Below are 5,866 nucleotides of genomic sequence, written 5' to 3'. Positions count from 1 at the left end.
AATTTATTTTAATTTCTTATATTTTATCATTTGCTTTAATATTGCAAAAATAGATTTTCGCTTTCAAAGAACTCATAGAAATCATTGCTAAACCATGGAAATACTAAACCGACAGAGTGACGGATGCCCAGATAATAGCAGATACAGAACAATCACTGGTGACCAACGAGACCAGAATGAGGCGATGAAGAAATTGGGAGCAATGGATCCGCCTGAATGATGCAAGCATCCCAAACGGTTTCTGGTGCTGAACGGTCTCTGATGGAACAGAATACAGCGCATCACGCTAGGTCGATCCCTGGAGAAGAGGCAACAAGTTTTCAGACTATACTGAATGAGCTCTGGCTCCTGGCGCAAGATCCATTGACTTGGAGCTCTACCGTTTCTGCCTAATGCACTTCTAGCCGTGGGAAGGCCTAAGTATAAATAAGTAAGATAGTGGTAAACAGGCCGGTTTAATAAAAAAAAACATAGAATTTTCGGATTTATGTGTTTCTTTACTGCAAATAATCCACACAATTTAACTGAGAAAATGTAACTTATTATACAGAACCTACAAAAGCTAATAAAAATGAATAACCAAGCCTGTTTGTTTTGCTTTTAATTCTTGATGGAGATGCTTAATTGTTTAAAATATAACGGTGCTCGATTTTAGAGAGTAAATTGTTCAAATCCCATTATCAGGACTTGATACTGCTCTTGGAGCAACGATAACCCGTGTACTTCCATTGGTTTTTTCGTAGGCGATATCCCGGTAGCCCAAAATAATTAACACCGCTCGTGTCTCTACCATCTCAAGCTCTTGCTAGAGATATTCTGTTCTTCGTCCTGAAGGTGCCAAAACAAAACTAATTTACAAATTAACGGGCTGTGCATTCGTTAGATATGCAACCTGACGCTCTCTGTATCTAGGGTGAATCTCCTCATTTCATTTCAAGTCTGTAGACAAGCGTTTGTCCTTTTTACCACATACTCTTTATGTTCAGAGAAACTGAAAGCACTCGAGAAAGTAAAGCCAAAAATCTTGATCTACTTTGTCAGCAGGTAGGAAATTTTCGGCTCTGTTAAATTATTTATTTATTTTTTGTTGGGGGGGGGGATCAAATCTGATATTGGGCCTATATCGATTAATCTCGAGACTTGGCATCCTACAATCCTTTGTGGAAACACTGAAAAATTCAAACTGAAACTCCACAATTTTGTTTTGCGCTAAATATTCCACAATAAACGACAGCGTCGTCGACAAACTTACGGCGGTTTTCATATTGATTTTGTCTGAAAAAATGTTGTTGTGCCAAAATCAAAAGGGCTCCACCCAGCACCAATTTTTTACGTTGATTTAAAATTGAGAAAAAAAATCTTCCAGTTGACTATTATCCACTTGTCGAATTTAAAGAGATTTGATTCATGGGAAAAGCCGATCCACTGCTCAAGATGTTGTGTTCTAATTGGTGACATCGACTTAGTTAGTAGAATTGGTTTGTCTGTAGTTAGTTTTGCTCCGTCACGTTTTATTTTCTTATGATAAATATTAAGATTTAAGCTAATAATTTAGGCAACAGTTTCTGTTAATAATCGTCACCAAACTTACCATTCAAAATAAGCCACTATAATATTAGAAAAAGGAAAGAATAGCATTTAACTAGGATTCATCTCTAATAGGCCTGTTTTTTCACTCATCAATCGGCTAAGATCTTACATCTTTTGTCAGAAAACGCTTATGGTTCGTTTACACATTGCGGAAATCCGTCCGTATCTGTAGGAACTATGGCTAAAATAATACTGCGTTTTAAGGCAAAGATTTCAAATCATTGCAACAGCACGACCTATGTTCTTACCCAATGCTGAAAGCCGTTGAACAACAGAGAGCCAAATGACACCATTTTTGTTAGTTTTCTTATAGCTTGGGTGCGCAGGATCATAGAAGCTGGGGGTAGCCTTGAACCAAAGTTATAAGATCGTGTAGTTTTTGATAATCCATAGTCATGATTTTATTCATTTAAAAATCTTGCCAAGACTCCGTCCTGATTTGACCAAAACGTTGCGGAAAGCTAGAGATTTTTTCTAGCAAAAAAACGGACGGAATTTTCGCACGGATTGCTAAATCCGCAGGAATTTCCGCAATGTGTAAACGAACCATTAAAAGTAAAATATTTGAACAAAGATCTTACATCTTTGGTCGTTTTTGTGCAAACGTCTTTCATCCTTCTGCTCTGATCAGCGGTCTGAGAGCAATAATGAGTAGATCATAAAGGTTCTCTCATCATTGTTCTATATGGCAAAACAGTGGCGGTCTTCACACTTTTTGCTAACATCAGTGAGCTGTAAGATCTTAGAACAAAGATGAGTTAAAAAACGATAATCTTTGCAGAAAGATGTAAGATCTTAGTGCTAAAAAACGGGCCTAATCTCTTCTTCCTTCGGCAAAAAAAAAATAATAGGAAATTCGAACTTAATTCTGATTAGATTTATGGTAGATCGAACATTCTTAAGCAATGTAGATTTGGACATTTGTGATGATCTTAATATTGTAGTTAGATTAACTAGTCTATTAGGGCTACGAGGGAAGAGGTTCATTTGGCTTGTAAATGGGCAGCCGCATACCAATTGCAATTTATATAAAAGATATTGCTCAATCGTTGGTATAGAGCCAGAAATATTACTCAGGCAATTTAAAACTACTACTACTAACTCATTACTACACCCAGCCTACTCAGATCAAACGAGCTGCATATGCTAATCGCCTTAATTCTTTCAATGTTTCACTCTGTTCTCTCTCCCATAAACTTCCTGTTTTATTTAAATTATTTTTCATTACTTCCTCCATCCCATTCGAAGACGTATATTTTGTTTGGATTTAGATGGGTAACTAAAATACACGAATTGGCAACCTATCATCCGTAAAACGTAACAAAACCATCTTATCCATTCTTTCGTTATAGCACTAGAAATTGGGGTAAAAGCGGAGGAGTTTACGTTACTGACTTACGAATAACGTGAACATATCATTCGATGCCTTTTCTTATGCTGTTTCTGAACATAATAGTCGTTTTACCCGGAAATTTAATTCTAAGCACTTTTTGGAACCACAAAGATGAGACATTTTTTATCTTATTTTAATTTACAGAAAAGGGTTAAAACATCGATTAAAACTTACCATTTGATAATAATTCCATTTTGCTAAAATTATATAATCTACAGGCATCGATTCTTTATGATCAAATTGAATAAACGATTTATAAATCGTTAAAAAACTGCTGTGTTTACTTTTAAGTTGTTAGCATCACTCAGGTTTTAACCAGTGTACCCGTAAATTGAATCGACTGTGACGCCTAACCACATTCTTTGTAAAGCTTTTTGTTTGATGTACGGTCAGTCAAACGAGTGCTTAAAAATTTCTTTAAATAATTCCTCTGGAAAACATCTAGCACATCTATATCAGTCATCCGAAAACGCACGTGCTTCACATGCATACTTGACATGACTGTCATTACCGTTGCTTCCAATATCCTAAGCTTAATCAAAGACTTAATGTCCCATTCTTCCGAACTTGTTCCAACTTCGAAAAAAAAACACTGATCCTTACCCACTCTACCTTCACATCATTGCTGCATTACTATTTGCTAATAATATTACCCAGGTAAACGAAACTACCCACTTGGTTGATTTTCTTGTTACCTCTTGGAGGTGACCGCATTCTGGATAAGAGTGTGGCCACTTCGGCCTTATATTCTACCGTATGTGTGCGTTCAAATAAATTGACCCCCCCCACTACAAGCTTTTGTATAATTTCTTCCGTCTTTGTAAAATTTGGCCTCTCCCCTAAGTGAATGAGACCACTATACTTTCCACGGGGTGGGATTATTTACCCAGAAATTGTGTGGAAAGTAGGTGCCGAAAGTTTCCAATAGCCATATCTTAGGTCTGGACAATTTAATCAAGGGCAAGATTTCGAGTTTACCGAGCACGTAAGCAGAAACCGGTTTTGAAATTTGGGGAGCCGGGAATTTAAAAAAGAGCAATGAATGGGTAAATGGTGAAGAAAATGTTCGAAATTATTCTGAAAACAATTATTATCATGAGATTTTGGCAGAAACATCTATTTGGGGAATACATTTTGGGGAAAACATCATAAAAACAGGACATAACACGATATACAGGAATACTTATGAAAATGATGTTTATTTGGGTTTGGGACTGCGCCATTTGTCCCTCTCCTATTTGTGTGTTGTGCAGCTATGAATGATAGATTCTTGTACATAGCGTTTGTTACGAGAACGAAAAGGAAGAAGAGATATCCTGGAAAAACTGACAGTTAATATTAGACAAATTTATATTATGGAATTGTCATATTTACCTTTGAAATATGACTTGTATCTGTTGCTCTTAGACCTCAATTTTTCCCCAGACACAAGTTTGCTACCCCCTTCTAAAATTTAGTTTCTCCAAAAATGTTGTCAAAACTACGATTAGCCTGCATAATTCAAGCATCCACTGAAACAGGTCAGTTTTCTTTAGTACATCTTTACCTTTTTTATTACTATATGGTTAGTTTTTTTCAAAATTCTCTGTCATTTTTACTTGGTTTAAGAAAATTGGGTCCAACTTTGACCCCTCCCCCCCACAGGATTTTGACAAAATTACGCCATTCGTTTTTGGTATGGATTTAGTTTCGTTTGGTATGGATTATGGATTTAGTTCGTTTAGTTTCGCGATTTCGTTTTTGGTATTATATGGATTTTGGTATAGTTGATCTACCAAGAAAGTTGTTGCAAACTATAAACTGTATTACCTCTATTTCCTTTTGAAACAAAATGCTTAACCAAATACTTTCCCGAGACATTTTTTAAAAAATGGGTGCATCACATTTACAAAACAGAGAAATTATCTAAAAATGAAGGGAAAAAACCGTGATTGAAAAAAAAAAAAACAAGCAGGAATCAAACACGAGACACACTAATTTTAAGTCCAACGCTATACTAAAAGAACCACGCCTCCAATAATCTAATTTGATATATTGGTGTTTGTACATTAATTGCGCAGCTTATTAAGGAGGTTTGGAGGAGGAATATACGGGAGGTGTTCTTGCAAACATCCAGTAAAAGGTTTTGGACTATAATTATTACAATGATGATATCGTTTTATACTTCCAAGCCTTTCTACTTAATGAGTAACACCAAAAGTGTTGTTTTTAGTGCTATATCACACTTACGGATGGTAGAATTGACAAAAATCATGTAGATATGAGCAATAACTTCAAAGGAACCATTAAACGTCACTCTAAAAAGTTCTGGTAGGCCACTAGCCCCAGCTTTTCCACTGGATACATGGCACCAAAAGTGCCGTTTTCAGTCCCTTTTGGAACTTGCTGATGGCGAAATTTATAAGAAGGACGTAGATATGAGCAATATATTTTATATGAGCTATTAAAAATCTGTCTAAGATACCTGTGATAGCAATAGGCCCAACATCAATACACCTATACTGATACACGTGATATCGATATTTCCTATAACGATACAGCGTACATCTTTTTTTCCCCATGGACTAAGGAGGGCCATATCATCATCAAAACTATAGATAGTTGGACTTAGAACTATTTCGAACAAAATGGCTATCTCAAAATTTGATTGGATAACTTTAGGGGGGGCCTTTAGGGAGGGGGGGCTACCATTTTCAAGGGTTTTCAGGCTCTTCTTCAAAATCACCATACATTTGTTTTTCGCAATAAACTTTTACTTTTAAGATCAACCAAAACAATAGACCATTTCTGATGAGATTAGCATAGGTTAGTGCCATTAAAAGTCAGAATACAGGTTCATATCAACCTGTAGAGTAATTTGTGAAACTGGTTTCGCGGAAATTT

The sequence above is a fragment of the Artemia sp. Qi Xiang Cuo genome, chromosome 3 (assembly GCF_049724085.1).
Source record: "Artemia sp. Qi Xiang Cuo chromosome 3, ASM4972408v1, whole genome shotgun sequence".
Lineage (NCBI taxonomy): Eukaryota > Metazoa > Arthropoda > Branchiopoda > Anostraca > Artemiidae > Artemia > Artemia sp. Qi Xiang Cuo.
The sequence above is the reverse complement of the archived record's forward strand: the minus strand, read 5'-3'. Positions refer to the sequence as shown.